Below are 19,002 nucleotides of genomic sequence, written 5' to 3' on the forward strand. Positions count from 1 at the left end.
GTCAGTCCATGTTGGAGCAGGTTTAGATACAGTCTAAAGTATAGATCTCAAAGTCTGTGCACAGAATTTAGCAAGGGCCTCGCACCTTCTGATGCATCAGGTAGGTGCACAATAGCATAGCCTAACCCTCTGTACTTTGGTCTATATTGATGCGGGACATAGACAGCCAGCTGATGACCAATCCATTAGTGCAATGGATGGCTGGAAGCATTTGTCTTTGCCTTTGCAATACCACAGAAGCAATGCATGGTCAATGTACAGCAATGACACACCTGTGTGAACAGCCAGGAGACCCCCCCCCCCCCCCCATGTTATGTTACATAGTTACATAGTTAGTACGGTCGAAAAAAGACATATGTCCATCAAGTTCAACCAGGGAATTAAGGGGTAGGGGTGTGGCGCGATATTGGGGAAGGGATGAGATTTTATATTTCTTCATAAGCATTAATCTTATTTTGTCAATTAGGAACATTCAGCACCCACCCGCTATCAAGGCAGCTGCCTATCATGTCATGCCCTACCTGCACAGGTGTGCTGGCTACTCAAATGATCCAATTAAGGAGGCCATTTAGTCAGCAGCAGCAGAAGTCCTGTGCCTGGACGCTCCAACAGCGGCCAGACACAAGCAGAAGCAGAAGCAGCAGCAGCACCACCTTTTGTTTTTTGGCTGCAGCAGCAGCAAGGCCCACAGGGCTGGCTAGCTGGCTAGCCAGCAAGCAGGTAGCAATGAAAGTAGGAATCTTTCTTTTTAACCCTGTAAGGGGGTGGTGCACTGTACCCGAAGATACTGCCATATCGGGTCAATGCATAGGGCGACGGAAGCAAGCTTCGAAATCGGCCCCCGTTCTCAAAAATCCATTTAATATATGGTCCCCAGATAGGGGACGTATCAGATATTAAACTGATAAGAACAGATACTACACTTGATCTTAGCCAAAAGGCCGAGAAGCGATAACCGTGAAAGGGGCGGGCCCAACAAGGTGCCCTTCATGGGCACTATCACTGCTTGCTGTCAGGGAGGCTGCCAGACAATTTTCCATGCACACTCTGGGCTGGGGGGCAGTCAACCACCAGTACACACAGCAGAACCTAAACCCATACCATTATTGCTAAGCAGCAAGACAGGGGCCCATTGCACTCCCACGGGGCCTTTTTAAATGCAATCCATAACCCGGATTTGCCAGGAACCCTTCTTACTCCTCCTACTTGCATGTGACACTGGGCTTAGGATCTGCATAGGAAACACACACACAAGCACACACCTACCTTTGTTGCCTGCAGATGCCTCCTTGGCTGTCCCCAAACGGTATCAAACCAACACCCACGGGAAGCTGTAAGCATAGAGGACATGCCTGCACCCCATTGGACTTACCTGTGTGGGTTAAACCCGGGTTATTTGACAACCTATGGCGGTGATGGTTCTGCTCAGGCAGAGCAGTGCTGATGCTCCTCATAAAGCTGTCGCTGCTGTGAAGGTTCTAGGTGACATCACAAATCCCTATGGTTACATACACAACAAAGCTGGGTTGTTGTTGTTTACACTCTGCAAGGCCTGTGGAAGTGAGTGACATCATAGCACTGTAGTTCTGAGGGTTCTAGATGGATGCAACAATCTCCTGTTGCTTCTATGAAGGCCATAATAGACGACATCACCAAACAGCTCCATAGTCACATACACAGCAAAGGAGAGATGTTGTTTACACCTAGTGATGTCAGTGGTATTGAGTGACATCACAGCACAGTGCTAAGGCTCCTGGGCCTGGACACAGCAGCGGCTGCAATATCTCAACGGAGAATACGTTTATATATATGTGTGTGTGTGCGCGTATATATATATATATATATATATATATATATATATATATATATTTCTCCGCCGAAATCACTTTTAAACCCATTTCCACCTTTTTTTCCCTTCTCTTCCTCTTACTTTTTTTTCACGTTTTTTTACGTTTTTCTCCTTTTCGCCTCTTTTCTGGGCGTATTATTCTTCTTTTTCTTCTTTTTTTTCGTCTAATGCATACCCCATCAGTGCAGCAATGCTTATTCAATACCGCCAGCAGATGGAGACACTGGGGGATAATTTTCTAAGGATTTATACTGATTTTTCCTGTCTGAATTTGTCGCACAGAAAGTTGCAGGCCAAATATGTGTGACATTTCTGCGACTTTAGCTTCTAGAGCATTTTTACAACATTATACATAGGTGCTGAATACATAAAAAGCGACTGTTCAGCGACAGACAAGTCGCATCGGCTGAAAGTAGGCCAGAATGTCAGTCCATGTTGGAGCAGGTTTAGATACAGTCTAAAGTATAGATCTCAAAGTCTGTGCACAGAATTTAGCAAGGGCCTCGCACCTTCTGATGCATCAGGTAGGTGCACAATAGCATAGCCTAACCCTCTGTACTTTGGTCTATATTGATGCGGGACATAGACAGCCAGCTGATGACCAATCCATTAGTGCAATGGATGGCTGGAAGCATTTGTCTTTGCCTTTGCAATACCACAGAAGCAATGCATGGTCAATGTACAGCAATGACACACCTGTGTGAACAGCCAGGAGACCCCCCCCATGTTATGTTACATAGTTACATAGTTAGTACGGTCGAAAAAAGACATATGTCCATCAAGTTCAACCAGGGAATTAAGGGGTAGGGGTGTGGCGCGATATTGGGGAAGGGATGAGATTTTATATTTCTTCATAAGCATTAATCTTATTTTGTCAATTAGGAACATTCAGCACCCACCCGCTATCAAGGCAGCTGCCTATCATGTCATGCCCTACCTGCACAGGTGTGCTGGCTACTCAAATGATCCAATTAAGGAGGCCATTTAGTCAGCAGCAGCAGAAGTCCTGTGCCTGGACGCTCCAACAGCGGCCAGACACAAGCAGAAGCAGAAGCAGCAGAAGCAGCAGCAGCACCACCTTTTGTTTTTTGGCTGCAGCAGCAGCAAGGCCCACAGGGCTGGCTAGCTGGCTAGCCAGCAAGCAGGTAGCAATGAAAGTAGGAATCTTTCTTTTTAACCCTGTAAGGGGGTGGTGCACTGTACCCGAAGATACTGCCATATCGGGTCAATGCATAGGGCGACGGAAGCAAGCTTCGAAATCGGCCCCCGTTCTCAAAAATCCATTTAATATATGGTCCCCAGATAGGGGACGTATCAGATATTAAACTGATAAGAACAGATACTACACTTGATCTTAGCCAAAAGGCCGAGAAGCGATAACCGTGAAAGGGGCGGGCCCAACAAGGTGCCCTTCATGGGCACTATCACTGCTTGCTGTCAGGGAGGCTGCCAGACAGTTTTCCATGCACACTCTGGGCTGGGGGGCAGTCAACCACCAGTACACACAGCAGAACCTAAACCCATACCATTATTGCTAAGCAGCAAGACAGGGGCCCATTGCACTCCCACGGGGCCTTTTTAAATGCAATCCATAACCCGGATTTGCCAGGAACCCTTCTTACTCCTCCTACTTGCATGTGACACTGGGCTTAGGATCTGCATAGGAAACACACACACAAGCACACACCTACCTTTGTTGCCTGCAGATGCCTCCTTGGCTGTCCCCAAACGGTATCAAACCAACACCCACGGGAAGCTGTAAGCATAGAGGACATGCCTGCACCCCATTGGACTTACCTGTGTGGGTTAAACCCGGGTTATTTGACAACCTATGGCGGTGATGGTTCTGCTCAGGCAGAGCAGTGCTGATGCTCCTCATAAAGCTGTCGCTGCTGTGAAGGTTCTAGGTGACATCACAAATCCCTATGGTTACATACACAACAAAGCTGGGTTGTTGTTGTTTACACTCTGCAAGGCCTGTGGAAGTGAGTGACATCATAGCACTGTAGTTCTGAGGGTTCTAGATGGATGCAACAATCTCCTGTTGCTTCTATGAAGGCCATAATAGACGACATCACCAAACAGCTCCATAGTCACATACACAGCAAAGGAGAGATATTGTTTACACCTAGTGATGTCAGTGGTATTGAGTGACATCACAGCACAGTGCTAAGGCTCCTGGGCCTGGACACAGCAGCGGCTGCAATATCTCAACGGAGAATACGTTTATATATATGTGTGTGTGTGCGCGTATATATATATATATATATATATATATATATATATATATATATTTCTCCGCAGAAATCACTTTTAAACCCATTTCCACCTTTTTTTCCCTTCTCTTCCTCTTACTTTTTTTTCACGTTTTTTTACGTTTTTCTCCTTTTCGCCTCTTTTCTGGGCGTATTATTCTTCTTTTTCTTCTTTTTTTTCGTCTAATGCATACCCCATCAGTGCAGCAATGCTTATTCAATACCGCCAGCAGATGGAGACACTGGGGGATAATTTTCTAAGGATTTATACTGATTTTTCCTGTCTGAATTTGTCGCACAGAAAGTTGCAGGCCAAATATGTGTGACATTTCTGCGACTTTAGCTCCTAGAGCATTTTTACAACATTATACATAGGTGCTGAATACATAAAAAGCGACTGTTCAGCGACAGACAAGTCGCATCGGCTGAAAGTAGGCCAGAATGTCAGTCCATGTTGGAGCAGGTTTAGATACAGTCTAAAGTATAGATCTCAAAGTCTGTGCACAGAATTTAGCAAGGGCCTCGCACCTTCTGATGCATCAGGTAGGTGCACAATAGCATAGCCTAACCCTCTGTACTTTGGTCTATATTGATGCGGGACATAGACAGCCAGCTGATGACCAATCCATTAGTGCAATGGATGGCTGGAAGCATTTGTCTTTGCCTTTGCAATACCACAGAAGCAATGCATGGTCAATGTACAGCAATGACACACCTGTGTGAACAGCCAGGAGACCCCCCCCCCCCCCATGTTATGTTACATAGTTACATAGTTAGTACGGTCGAAAAAAGACATATGTCCATCAAGTTCAACCAGGGAATTAAGGGGTAGGGGTGTGGCGCGATATTGGGGAAGGGATGAGATTTTATATTTCTTCATAAGCATTAATCTTATTTTGTCAATTAGGAACATTCAGCACCCACCCGCTATCAAGGCAGCTGCCTATCATGTCATGCCCTACCTGCACAGGTGTGCTGGCTACTCAAATGATCCAATTAAGGAGGCCATTTAGTCAGCAGCAGCAGAAGTCCTGTGCCTGGACGCTCCAACAGCGGCCAGACACAAGCAGAAGCAGAAGCAGCAGAAGCAGCAGCAGCACCACCTTTTGTTTTTTGGCTGCAGCAGCAGCAAGGCCCACAGGGCTGGCTAGCTGGCTAGCCAGCAAGCAGGTAGCAATGAAAGTAGGAATCTTTCTTTTTAACCCTGTAAGGGGGTGGTGCACTGTACCCGAAGATACTGCCATATCGGGTCAATGCATAGGGCGACGGAAGCAAGCTTCGAAATCGGCCCCCGTTCTCAAAAATCCATTTAATATATGGTCCCCAGATAGGGGACGTATCAGATATTAAACTGATAAGAACAGATACTACACTTGATCTTAGCCAAAAGGCCGAGAAGCGATAACCGTGAAAGGGGCGGGCCCAACAAGGTGCCCTTCATGGGCACTATCACTGCTTGCTGTCAGGGAGGCTGCCAGACAATTTTCCATGCACACTCTGGGCTGGGGGGCAGTCAACCACCAGTACACACAGCAGAACCTAAACCCATACCATTATTGCTAAGCAGCAAGACAGGGGCCCATTGCACTCCCACGGGGCCTTTTTAAATGCAATCCATAACCCGGATTTGCCAGGAACCCTTCTTACTCCTCCTACTTGCATGTGACACTGGGCTTAGGATCTGCATAGGAAACACACACACAAGCACACACCTACCTTTGTTGCCTGCAGATGCCTCCTTGGCTGTCCCCAAACGGTATCAAACCAACACCCACGGGAAGCTGTAAGCATAGAGGACATGCCTGCACCCCATTGGACTTACCTGTGTGGGTTAAACCCGGGTTATTTGACAACCTATGGCGGTGATGGTTCTGCTCAGGCAGAGCAGTGCTGATGCTCCTCATAAAGCTGTCGCTGCTGTGAAGGTTCTAGGTGACATCACAAATCCCTATGGTTACATACACAACAAAGCTGGGTTGTTGTTGTTTACACTCTGCAAGGCCTGTGGAAGTGAGTGACATCATAGCACTGTAGTTCTGAGGGTTCTAGATGGATGCAACAATCTCCTGTTGCTTCTATGAAGGCCATAATAGACGACATCACCAAACAGCTCCATAGTCACATACACAGCAAAGGAGAGATGTTGTTTACACCTAGTGATGTCAGTGGTATTGAGTGACATCACAGCACAGTGCTAAGGCTCCTGGGCCTGGACACAGCAGCGGCTGCAATATCTCAACGGAGAATACGTTTATATATATGTGTGTGTGTGCGCGTATATATATATATATATATATATATATATATATATATTTCTCCGCCGAAATCACTTTTAAACCCATTTCCACCTTTTTTTCCCTTCTCTTCCTCTTACTTTTTTTCACGTTTTTTTACGTTTTTCTCCTTTTCGCCTCTTTTCTGGGCGTATTATTCTTCTTTTTCTTCTTTTTTTTCGTCTAATGCATACCCCATCAGTGCAGCAATGCTTATTCAATACCGCCAGCAGATGGAGACACTGGGGGATAATTTTCTAAGGATTTATACTGATTTTTCCTGTCTGAATTTGTCGCACAGAAAGTTGCAGGCCAAATATGTGTGACATTTCTGCGACTTTAGCTTCTAGAGCATTTTTACAACATTATACATAGGTGCTGAATACATAAAAAGCGACTGTTCAGCGACAGACAAGTCGCATCGGCTGAAAGTAGGCCAGAATGTCAGTCCATGTTGGAGCAGGTTTAGATACAGTCTAAAGTATAGATCTCAAAGTCTGTGCACAGAATTTAGCAAGGGCCTCGCACCTTCTGATGCATCAGGTAGGTGCACAATAGCATAGCCTAACCCTCTGTACTTTGGTCTATATTGATGCGGGACATAGACAGCCAGCTGATGACCAATCCATTAGTGCAATGGATGGCTGGAAGCATTTGTCTTTGCCTTTGCAATACCACAGAAGCAATGCATGGTCAATGTACAGCAATGACACACCTGTGTGAACAGCCAGGAGACCCCCCCCATGTTATGTTACATAGTTACATAGTTAGTACGGTCGAAAAAAGACATATGTCCATCAAGTTCAACCAGGGAATTAAGGGGTAGGGGTGTGGCGCGATATTGGGGAAGGGATGAGATTTTATATTTCTTCATAAGCATTAATCTTATTTTGTCAATTAGGAACATTCAGCACCCACCCGCTATCAAGGCAGCTGCCTATCATGTCATGCCCTACCTGCACAGGTGTGCTGGCTACTCAAATGATCCAATTAAGGAGGCCATTTAGTCAGCAGCAGCAGAAGTCCTGTGCCTGGACGCTCCAACAGCGGCCAGACACAAGCAGAAGCAGAAGCAGCAGAAGCAGCAGCAGCACCACCTTTTGTTTTTTGGCTGCAGCAGCAGCAAGGCCCACAGGGCTGGCTAGCTGGCTAGCCAGCAAGCAGGTAGCAATGAAAGTAGGAATCTTTCTTTTTAACCCTGTAAGGGGGTGGTGCACTGTACCCGAAGATACTGCCATATCGGGTCAATGCATAGGGCGACGGAAGCAAGCTTCGAAATCGGCCCCCGTTCTCAAAAATCCATTTAATATATGGTCCCCAGATAGGGGACGTATCAGATATTAAACTGATAAGAACAGATACTACACTTGATCTTAGCCAAAAGGCCGAGAAGCGATAACCGTGAAAGGGGCGGGCCCAACAAGGTGCCCTTCATGGGCACTATCACTGCTTGCTGTCAGGGAGGCTGCCAGACAGTTTTCCATGCACACTCTGGGCTGGGGGGCAGTCAACCACCAGTACACACAGCAGAACCTAAACCCATACCATTATTGCTAAGCAGCAAGACAGGGGCCCATTGCACTCCCACGGGGCCTTTTTAAATGCAATCCATAACCCGGATTTGCCAGGAACCCTTCTTACTCCTCCTACTTGCATGTGACACTGGGCTTAGGATCTGCATAGGAAACACACACACAAGCACACACCTACCTTTGTTGCCTGCAGATGCCTCCTTGGCTGTCCCCAAACGGTATCAAACCAACACCCACGGGAAGCTGTAAGCATAGAGGACATGCCTGCACCCCATTGGACTTACCTGTGTGGGTTAAACCCGGGTTATTTGACAACCTATGGCGGTGATGGTTCTGCTCAGGCAGAGCAGTGCTGATGCTCCTCATAAAGCTGTCGCTGCTGTGAAGGTTCTAGGTGACATCACAAATCCCTATGGTTACATACACAACAAAGCTGGGTTGTTGTTGTTTACACTCTGCAAGGCCTGTGGAAGTGAGTGACATCATAGCACTGTAGTTCTGAGGGTTCTAGATGGATGCAACAATCTCCTGTTGCTTCTATGAAGGCCATAATAGACGACATCACCAAACAGCTCCATAGTCACATACACAGCAAAGGAGAGATATTGTTTACACCTAGTGATGTCAGTGGTATTGAGTGACATCACAGCACAGTGCTAAGGCTCCTGGGCCTGGACACAGCAGCGGCTGCAATATCTCAACGGAGAATACGTTTATATATATGTGTGTGTGTGCGCGTATATATATATATATATATATATATATATATATATATATATATATATATATTTCTCCGCAGAAATCACTTTTAAACCCATTTCCACCTTTTTTTCCCTTCTCTTCCTCTTACTTTTTTTTCACGTTTTTTTACGTTTTTCTCCTTTTCGCCTCTTTTCTGGGCGTATTATTCTTCTTTTTCTTCTTTTTTTTCGTCTAATGCATACCCCATCAGTGCAGCAATGCTTATTCAATACCGCCAGCAGATGGAGACACTGGGGGATAATTTTCTAAGGATTTATACTGATTTTTCCTGTCTGAATTTGTCGCACAGAAAGTTGCAGGCCAAATATGTGTGACATTTCTGCGACTTTAGCTTCTAGAGCATTTTTACAACATTATACATAGGTGCTGAATACATAAAAAGCGACTGTTCAGCGACAGACAAGTCGCATCGGCTGAAAGTAGGCCAGAATGTCAGTCCATGTTGGAGCAGGTTTAGATACAGTCTAAAGTATAGATCTCAAAGTCTGTGCACAGAATTTAGCAAGGGCCTCGCACCTTCTGATGCATCAGGTAGGTGCACAATAGCATAGCCTAACCCTCTGTACTTTGGTCTATATTGATGCGGGACATAGACAGCCAGCTGATGACCAATCCATTAGTGCAATGGATGGCTGGAAGCATTTGTCTTTGCCTTTGCAATACCACAGAAGCAATGCATGGTCAATGTACAGCAATGACACACCTGTGTGAACAGCCAGGAGACCCCCCCCCCCCCCATGTTATGTTACATAGTTACATAGTTAGTACGGTCGAAAAAAGACATATGTCCATCAAGTTCAACCAGGGAATTAAGGGGTAGGGGTGTGGCGCGATATTGGGGAAGGGATGAGATTTTATATTTCTTCATAAGCATTAATCTTATTTTGTCAATTAGGAACATTCAGCACCCACCCGCTATCAAGGCAGCTGCCTATCATGTCATGCCCTACCTGCACAGGTGTGCTGGCTACTCAAATGATCCAATTAAGGAGGCCATTTAGTCAGCAGCAGCAGAAGTCCTGTGCCTGGACGCTCCAACAGCGGCCAGACACAAGCAGAAGCAGAAGCAGCAGAAGCAGCAGCAGCACCACCTTTTGTTTTTTGGCTGCAGCAGCAGCAAGGCCCACAGGGCTGGCTAGCTGGCTAGCCAGCAAGCAGGTAGCAATGAAAGTAGGAATCTTTCTTTTTAACCCTGTAAGGGGGTGGTGCACTGTACCCGAAGATACTGCCATATCGGGTCAATGCATAGGGCGACGGAAGCAAGCTTCGAAATCGGCCCCCGTTCTCAAAAATCCATTTAATATATGGTCCCCAGATAGGGGACGTATCAGATATTAAACTGATAAGAACAGATACTACACTTGATCTTAGCCAAAAGGCCGAGAAGCGATAACCGTGAAAGGGGCGGGCCCAACAAGGTGCCCTTCATGGGCACTATCACTGCTTGCTGTCAGGGAGGCTGCCAGACAATTTTCCATGCACACTCTGGGCTGGGGGGCAGTCAACCACCAGTACACACAGCAGAACCTAAACCCATACCATTATTGCTAAGCAGCAAGACAGGGGCCCATTGCACTCCCACGGGGCCTTTTTAAATGCAATCCATAACCCGGATTTGCCAGGAACCCTTCTTACTCCTCCTACTTGCATGTGACACTGGGCTTAGGATCTGCATAGGAAACACACACACAAGCACACACCTACCTTTGTTGCCTGCAGATGCCTCCTTGGCTGTCCCCAAACGGTATCAAACCAACACCCACGGGAAGCTGTAAGCATAGAGGACATGCCTGCACCCCATTGGACTTACCTGTGTGGGTTAAACCCGGGTTATTTGACAACCTATGGCGGTGATGGTTCTGCTCAGGCAGAGCAGTGCTGATGCTCCTCATAAAGCTGTCGCTGCTGTGAAGGTTCTAGGTGACATCACAAATCCCTATGGTTACATACACAACAAAGCTGGGTTGTTGTTGTTTACACTCTGCAAGGCCTGTGGAAGTGAGTGACATCATAGCACTGTAGTTCTGAGGGTTCTAGATGGATGCAACAATCTCCTGTTGCTTCTATGAAGGCCATAATAGACGACATCACCAAACAGCTCCATAGTCACATACACAGCAAAGGAGAGATGTTGTTTACACCTAGTGATGTCAGTGGTATTGAGTGACATCACAGCACAGTGCTAAGGCTCCTGGGCCTGGACACAGCAGCGGCTGCAATATCTCAACGGAGAATACGTTTATATATATGTGTGTGTGTGCGCGTATATATATATATATATATATATATATATATATATATTTCTCCGCCGAAATCACTTTTAAACCCATTTCCACCTTTTTTTCCCTTCTCTTCCTCTTACTTTTTTTCACGTTTTTTTACGTTTTTCTCCTTTTCGCCTCTTTTCTGGGCGTATTATTCTTCTTTTTCTTCTTTTTTTTCGTCTAATGCATACCCCATCAGTGCAGCAATGCTTATTCAATACCGCCAGCAGATGGAGACACTGGGGGATAATTTTCTAAGGATTTATACTGATTTTTCCTGTCTGAATTTGTCGCACAGAAAGTTGCAGGCCAAATATGTGTGACATTTCTGCGACTTTAGCTTCTAGAGCATTTTTACAACATTATACATAGGTGCTGAATACATAAAAAGCGACTGTTCAGCGACAGACAAGTCGCATCGGCTGAAAGTAGGCCAGAATGTCAGTCCATGTTGGAGCAGGTTTAGATACAGTCTAAAGTATAGATCTCAAAGTCTGTGCACAGAATTTAGCAAGGGCCTCGCACCTTCTGATGCATCAGGTAGGTGCACAATAGCATAGCCTAACCCTCTGTACTTTGGTCTATATTGATGCGGGACATAGACAGCCAGCTGATGACCAATCCATTAGTGCAATGGATGGCTGGAAGCATTTGTCTTTGCCTTTGCAATACCACAGAAGCAATGCATGGTCAATGTACAGCAATGACACACCTGTGTGAACAGCCAGGAGACCCCCCCCATGTTATGTTACATAGTTACATAGTTAGTACGGTCGAAAAAAGACATATGTCCATCAAGTTCAACCAGGGAATTAAGGGGTAGGGGTGTGGCGCGATATTGGGGAAGGGATGAGATTTTATATTTCTTCATAAGCATTAATCTTATTTTGTCAATTAGGAACATTCAGCACCCACCCGCTATCAAGGCAGCTGCCTATCATGTCATGCCCTACCTGCACAGGTGTGCTGGCTACTCAAATGATCCAATTAAGGAGGCCATTTAGTCAGCAGCAGCAGAAGTCCTGTGCCTGGACGCTCCAACAGCGGCCAGACACAAGCAGAAGCAGCAGAAGCAGCAGCAGCAGCACCTTTTGTTTTTTGGCTGCAGCAGCAGCAAGGCCCACAGGGCTGGCTAGCTGGCTAGCCAGCAAGCAGGTAGCAATGAAAGTAGGAATCTTTCTTTTTAACCCTGTAAGGGGGTGGTGCACTGTACCCGAAGATACTGCCATATCGGGTCAATGCATAGGGCGACGGAAGCAAGCTTCGAAATCGGCCCCCGTTCTCAAAAATCCATTTAATATATGGTCCCCAGATAGGGGACGTATCAGATATTAAACTGATAAGAACAGATACTACACTTGATCTTAGCCAAAAGGCCGAGAAGCGATAACCGTGAAAGGGGCGGGCCCAACAAGGTGCCCTTCATGGGCACTATCACTGCTTGCTGTCAGGGAGGCTGCCAGACAGTTTTCCATGCACACTCTGGGCTGGGGGGCAGTCAACCACCAGTACACACAGCAGAACCTAAACCCATACCATTATTGCTAAGCAGCAAGACAGGGGCCCATTGCACTCCCACGGGGCCTTTTTAAATGCAATCCATAACCCGGATTTGCCAGGAACCCTTCTTACTCCTCCTACTTGCATGTGACACTGGGCTTAGGATCTGCATAGGAAACACACACACAAGCACACACCTACCTTTGTTGCCTGCAGATGCCTCCTTGGCTGTCCCCAAACGGTATCAAACCAACACCCACGGGAAGCTGTAAGCATAGAGGACATGCCTGCACCCCATTGGACTTACCTGTGTGGGTTAAACCCGGGTTATTTGACAACCTATGGCGGTGATGGTTCTGCTCAGGCAGAGCAGTGCTGATGCTCCTCATAAAGCTGTCGCTGCTGTGAAGGTTCTAGGTGACATCACAAATCCCTATGGTTACATACACAACAAAGCTGGGTTGTTGTTGTTTACACTCTGCAAGGCCTGTGGAAGTGAGTGACATCATAGCACTGTAGTTCTGAGGGTTCTAGATGGATGCAACAATCTCCTGTTGCTTCTATGAAGGCCATAATAGACGACATCACCAAACAGCTCCATAGTCACATACACAGCAAAGGAGAGATGTTGTTTACACCTAGTGATGTCAGTGGTATTGAGTGACATCACAGCACAGTGCTAAGGCTCCTGGGCCTGGACACAGCAGCGGCTGCAATATCTCAACGGAGAATACGTTTATATATATGTGTGTGTGTGCGCGTATATATATATATATATATATATATATATATATATATATATATATTTCTCCGCAGAAATCACTTTTAAACCCATTTCCACCTTTTTTTCCCTTCTCTTCCTCTTACTTTTTTTTCACGTTTTTTTACGTTTTTCTCCTTTTCGCCTCTTTTCTGGGCGTATTATTCTTCTTTTTCTTCTTTTTTTTCGTCTAATGCATACCCCATCAGTGCAGCAATGCTTATTCAATACCGCCAGCAGATGGAGACACTGGGGGATAATTTTCTAAGGATTTATACTGATTTTTCCTGTCTGAATTTGTCGCACAGAAAGTTGCAGGCCAAATATGTGTGACATTTCTGCGACTTTAGCTTCTAGAGCATTTTTACAACATTATACATAGGTGCTGAATACATAAAAAGCGACTGTTCAGCGACAGACAAGTCGCATCGGCTGAAAGTAGGCCAGAATGTCAGTCCATGTTGGAGCAGGTTTAGATACAGTCTAAAGTATAGATCTCAAAGTCTGTGCACAGAATTTAGCAAGGGCCTCGCACCTTCTGATGCATCAGGTAGGTGCACAATAGCATAGCCTAACCCTCTGTACTTTGGTCTATATTGATGCGGGACATAGACAGCCAGCTGATGACCAATCCATTAGTGCAATGGATGGCTGGAAGCATTTGTCTTTGCCTTTGCAATACCACAGAAGCAATGCATGGTCAATGTACAGCAATGACACACCTGTGTGAACAGCCAGGAGACCCCCCCCCCCCCCATGTTATGTTACATAGTTACATAGTTAGTACGGTCGAAAAAAGACATATGTCCATCAAGTTCAACCAGGGAATTAAGGGGTAGGGGTGTGGCGCGATATTGGGGAAGGGATGAGATTTTATATTTCTTCATAAGCATTAATCTTATTTTGTCAATTAGGAACATTCAGCACCCACCCGCTATCAAGGCAGCTGCCTATCATGTCATGCCCTACCTGCACAGGTGTGCTGGCTACTCAAATGATCCAATTAAGGAGGCCATTTAGTCAGCAGCAGCAGAAGTCCTGTGCCTGGACGCTCCAACAGCGGCCAGACACAAGCAGAAGCAGAAGCAGCAGAAGCAGCAGCAGCACCACCTTTTGTTTTTTGGCTGCAGCAGCAGCAAGGCCCACAGGGCTGGCTAGCTGGCTAGCCAGCAAGCAGGTAGCAATGAAAGTAGGAATCTTTCTTTTTAACCCTGTAAGGGGGTGGTGCACTGTACCCGAAGATACTGCCATATCGGGTCAATGCATAGGGCGACGGAAGCAAGCTTCGAAATCGGCCCCCGTTCTCAAAAATCCATTTAATATATGGTCCCCAGATAGGGGACGTATCAGATATTAAACTGATAAGAACAGATACTACACTTGATCTTAGCCAAAAGGCCGAGAAGCGATAACCGTGAAAGGGGCGGGCCCAACAAGGTGCCCTTCATGGGCACTATCACTGCTTGCTGTCAGGGAGGCTGCCAGACAATTTTCCATGCACACTCTGGGCTGGGGGGCAGTCAACCACCAGTACACACAGCAGAACCTAAACCCATACCATTATTGCTAAGCAGCAAGACAGGGGCCCATTGCACTCCCACGGGGCCTTTTTAAATGCAATCCATAACCCGGATTTGCCAGGAACCCTTCTTACTCCTCCTACTTGCATGTGACACTGGGCTTAGGATCTGCATAGGAAACACACACACAAGCACACACCTACCTTTGTTGCCTGCAGATGCCTCCTTGGCTGTCCCCAAACGGTATCAAACCAACACCCACGGGAAGCTGTAAGCATAGAGGACATGCCTGCACCCCATTGGACTTACCTGTGTGGGTTAAACCCGGGTTATTTGACAACCTATGGCGGTGATGGTTCTGCTCAGGCAGAGCAGTGCTGATGCTCCTCATAAAGCTGTCGCTGCTGTGAAGGTTCTAGGTGACATCACAAATCCCTATGGTTACATACACAACAAAGCTGGGTTGTTGTTGTTTACACTCTGCAAGGCCTGTGGAAGTGAGTGACATCATAGCACTGTAGTTCTGAGGGTTCTAGATGGATGCAACAATCTCCTGTTGCTTCTATGAAGGCCATAATAGACGACATCACCAAACAGCTCCATAGTCACATACACAGCAAAGGAGAGATGTTGTTTACACCTAGTGATGTCAGTGGTATTGAGTGACATCACAGCACAGTGCTAAGGCTCCTGGGCCTGGACACAGCAGCGGCTGCAATATCTCAACGGAGAATACGTTTATATATATGTGTGTGTGTGCGCGTATATATATATATATATATATATATATATATATATATATATTTCTCCGCCGAAATCACTTTTAAACCCATTTCCACCTTTTTTTCCCTTCTCTTCCTCTTACTTTTTTTTCACGTTTTTTTACGTTTTTCTCCTTTTCGCCTCTTTTCTGGGCGTATTATTCTTCTTTTTCTTCTTTTTTTTCGTCTAATGCATACCCCATCAGTGCAGCAATGCTTATTCAATACCGCCAGCAGATGGAGACACTGGGGGATAATTTTCTAAGGATTTATACTGATTTTTCCTGTCTGAATTTGTCGCACAGAAAGTTGCAGGCCAAATATGTGTGACATTTCTGCGACTTTAGCTTCTAGAGCATTTTTACAACATTATACATAGGTGCTGAATACATAAAAAGCGACTGTTCAGCGACAGACAAGTCGCATCGGCTGAAAGTAGGCCAGAATGTCAGTCCATGTTGGAGCAGGTTTAGATACAGTCTAAAGTATAGATCTCAAAGTCTGTGCACAGAATTTAGCAAGGGCCTTGCACCTTCTGATGCATCAGGTAGGTGCACAATAGCATAGCCTAACCCTCTGTACTTTGGTCTATATTGATGCGGGACATAGACAGCCAGCTGATGACCAATCCATTAGTGCAATGGATGGCTGGAAGCATTTGTCTTTGCCTTTGCAATACCACAGAAGCAATGCATGGTCAATGTACAGCAATGACACACCTGTGTGAACAGCCAGGAGACCCCCCCCATGTTATGTTACATAGTTACATAGTTAGTACGGTCGAAAAAAGACATATGTCCATCAAGTTCAACCAGGGAATTAAGGGGTAGGGGTGTGGCGCGATATTGGGGAAGGGATGAGATTTTATATTTCTTCATAAGCATTAATCTTATTTTGTCAATTAGGAACATTCAGCACCCACCCGCTATCAAGGCAGCTGCCTATCATGTCATGCCCTACCTGCACAGGTGTGCTGGCTACTCAAATGATCCAATTAAGGAGGCCATTTAGTCAGCAGCAGCAGAAGTCCTGTGCCTGGACGCTCCAACAGCGGCCAGACACAAGCAGAAGCAGAAGCAGCAGAAGCAGCAGCAGCACCACCTTTTGTTTTTTGGCTGCAGCAGCAGCAAGGCCCACAGGGCTGGCTAGCTGGCTAGCCAGCAAGCAGGTAGCAATGAAAGTAGGAATCTTTCTTTTTAACCCTGTAAGGGGGTGGTGCACTGTACCCGAAGATACTGCCATATCGGGTCAATGCATAGGGCGACGGAAGCAAGCTTCGAAATCGGCCCCCGTTCTCAAAAATCCATTTAATATATGGTCCCCAGATAGGGGACGTATCAGATATTAAACTGATAAGAACAGATTTTTTTTTTTTTTTTTTTTTTTTTTATCTAAAGCCGAGGAACGTGCTTTCGATTCACCCAAAGTGCAAGAAAAAGTGCAAACGTGTTACACTAAAAAAAACGTGCACAAAGGATGCGGTCTATCGCAAGCCCTTCTCCGATAGGAGAGAGGCCCCCCAACAAACCTTACCCTTCACCTCCGGACCAAAAGGTACCTGCGAGGTTCCAGGTTCGATGTCCCTTTTCGCCGAAGCTACTAGGGGACCACAAATGCTCCCGGCATCCCCCTTGGCGTTGGCCAAGGTATCTGCCCGCAGAGCCGATTACGGTAGGTACCCTGCCAAAGCAGGAGTACCCGGGGTGTTTGCAGGGAGGTGCGGAACCTAATGGCCACACACACCTCCCCTAGACCGCCAGGAGGGACACCCAGAAGGGCTACCGCATCCTGACAAATCCTGTGAACACACAACACGCAAAAAGTGACACAGTGAGACAAAAAAGAAATAAATAAGTGAATGTGTGCAGATATACTGCCCGGACATCCGGCCGGATCTATAAAAATTTCTCTGATCCTAGCCAGAAGGCCGGGAATCAAGAGGTGAGTGCCACAAGGTGAAGAGATTATGGTGCCCGTGCTTCAACTCAGTGAGCCTATTCTCCCAGTGAGTTTCGGCACCTCGGGGTCACCACTCCCCGAGGCACAAAAGTACCTCGGCTCTAGACCCTCTCAGCCTCATGGCGAGACCCGGAGGGAACAGGTCACATCGGGGCAGCCGTCGAGCTGATTCCTCAGAACCAGCCCCGGAAAGCCCTGGTACACCTGCATCCTCCATGCAGCACCCATCCCCACCAGCATGAAAACTGATAAGAACAGATACTACACTTGATCTTAGCCAAAAGGCCGAGAAGCGATAACCGTGAAAGGGGCGGGCCCAACAAGGTGCCCTTCATGGGCACTATCACTGCTTGCTGTCAGGGAGGCTGCCAGACAGTTTTCCATGCACACTCTGGGCTGGGGGGCAGTCAACCACCAGTACACACAGCAGAACCTAAACCCATACCATTATTGCTAAGCAGCAAGACAGGGGCCCATTGCACTCCCACGGGGCCTTTTTAAATGCAATCCATAACCCGGATTTGCCAGGAACCCTTCTTACTCCTCCTACTTGCATGTGACACTGGGCTTAGGATCTGCATAGGAAACACACACACAAGCACACACCTACCTTTGTTGCCTGCAGATGCCTCCTTGGCTGTCCCCAAACGGTATCAAACCAACACCCACGGGAAGCTGTAAGCATAGAGGACATGCCTGCACCCCATTGGACTTACCTGTGTGGGTTAAACCCGGGTTATTTGACAACCTATGGCGGTGATGGTTCTGCTCAGGCAGAGCAGTGCTGATGCTCCTCATAAAGCTGTCGCTGCTGTGAAGGTTCTAGGTGACATCACAAATCCCTATGGTTACATACACAACAAAGCTGGGTTGTTGTTGTTTACACTCTGCAAGGCCTGTGGAAGTGAGTGACATCATAGCACTGTAGTTCTGAGGGTTCTAGATGGATGCAACAATCTCCTGTTGCTTCTATGAAGGCCATAATAGACGACATCACCAAACAGCTCCATAGTCACATACACAGCAAAGGAGAGATGTTGTTTACACCTAGTGATGTCAGTGGTATTGAGTGACATCACAGCACAGTGCTAAGGCTCCTGGGCCTGGACACAGCAGCGGCTGCAATATCTCAACGGAGAATACGTTTATATATATGTGTGTGTGTGCGCGTATATATATATATATATATATATATATATATATATATATATATATATATATAAATATTTCTCCGCCGAAATCACTTTTAAACCCATTTCCACCTTTTTTTCCCTTCTCTTCCTCTTACTTTTTTTTCACGTTTTTTTACGTTTTTCTCCTTTTCGCCTCTTTTCTGGGCGTATTATTCTTCTTTTTCTTCTTTTTTTTCGTCTAATGCATACCCCATCAGTGCAGCAATGCTTATTCAATACCGCCAGCAGATGGAGACACTGGGGGATAATTTTCTAAGGATTTATACTGATTTTTCCTGTCTGAATTTGTCGCACAGAAAGTTGCAGGCCAAATATGTGTGACATTTCTGCGACTTTAGCTTCTAGAGCATTTTTACAACATTATACATAGGTGC

The 19,002-nt window shown here is 46.3% G+C and overlaps 8 non-coding genes and 1 pseudogene across 8 annotated transcripts; all 9 read right to left on the reverse strand.

Moving 5' to 3' along the window:
- Positions 1-762: 762 nt before the first annotated feature.
- LOC130341533 (U2 spliceosomal RNA) lies at positions 763-953 on the reverse strand. Its single transcript, XR_008881455.1, has one exon. It is a non-coding gene; the product is annotated as a U2 spliceosomal RNA (small nuclear RNA).
- Positions 954-3,036: 2,083 nt separating this feature from the next.
- Positions 3,037-3,227, reverse strand: LOC130341534 (U2 spliceosomal RNA). The gene has a single exon (XR_008881456.1). It is a non-coding gene; the product is annotated as a U2 spliceosomal RNA (small nuclear RNA).
- Positions 3,228-5,316: 2,089 nt separating this feature from the next.
- On the reverse strand, positions 5,317-5,507 carry LOC130341535 (U2 spliceosomal RNA). The gene has a single exon (XR_008881457.1). It is a non-coding gene; the product is annotated as a U2 spliceosomal RNA (small nuclear RNA).
- A 2,076-nt stretch (positions 5,508-7,583) lies between these two features.
- On the reverse strand, positions 7,584-7,774 carry LOC130341537 (U2 spliceosomal RNA). Its single transcript, XR_008881459.1, has one exon. It is a non-coding gene; the product is annotated as a U2 spliceosomal RNA (small nuclear RNA).
- A 2,097-nt stretch (positions 7,775-9,871) lies between these two features.
- LOC130341539 (U2 spliceosomal RNA) lies at positions 9,872-10,062 on the reverse strand. The gene has a single exon (XR_008881460.1). It is a non-coding gene; the product is annotated as a U2 spliceosomal RNA (small nuclear RNA).
- A 2,070-nt stretch (positions 10,063-12,132) lies between these two features.
- LOC130341540 (U2 spliceosomal RNA) lies at positions 12,133-12,323 on the reverse strand. The gene has a single exon (XR_008881461.1). It is a non-coding gene; the product is annotated as a U2 spliceosomal RNA (small nuclear RNA).
- A 2,091-nt stretch (positions 12,324-14,414) lies between these two features.
- Positions 14,415-14,605, reverse strand: LOC130341541 (U2 spliceosomal RNA). Its single transcript, XR_008881462.1, has one exon. It is a non-coding gene; the product is annotated as a U2 spliceosomal RNA (small nuclear RNA).
- A 2,081-nt stretch (positions 14,606-16,686) lies between these two features.
- On the reverse strand, positions 16,687-16,878 carry LOC130341492 (U2 spliceosomal RNA). The gene has a single exon (XR_008881424.1). It is a non-coding gene; the product is annotated as a U2 spliceosomal RNA (small nuclear RNA).
- Positions 16,879-17,572: 694 nt separating this feature from the next.
- On the reverse strand, positions 17,573-17,732 carry LOC130341499 (U2 spliceosomal RNA; annotated as a pseudogene).
- Between the last annotated feature and the right edge of the window lie 1,270 nt (positions 17,733-19,002).

This window comes from Hyla sarda, unplaced genomic scaffold (assembly GCF_029499605.1).
Source record: "Hyla sarda isolate aHylSar1 unplaced genomic scaffold, aHylSar1.hap1 scaffold_621, whole genome shotgun sequence".
In the NCBI taxonomy this organism is placed as follows: Eukaryota; Metazoa; Chordata; class Amphibia; order Anura; family Hylidae; genus Hyla; species Hyla sarda.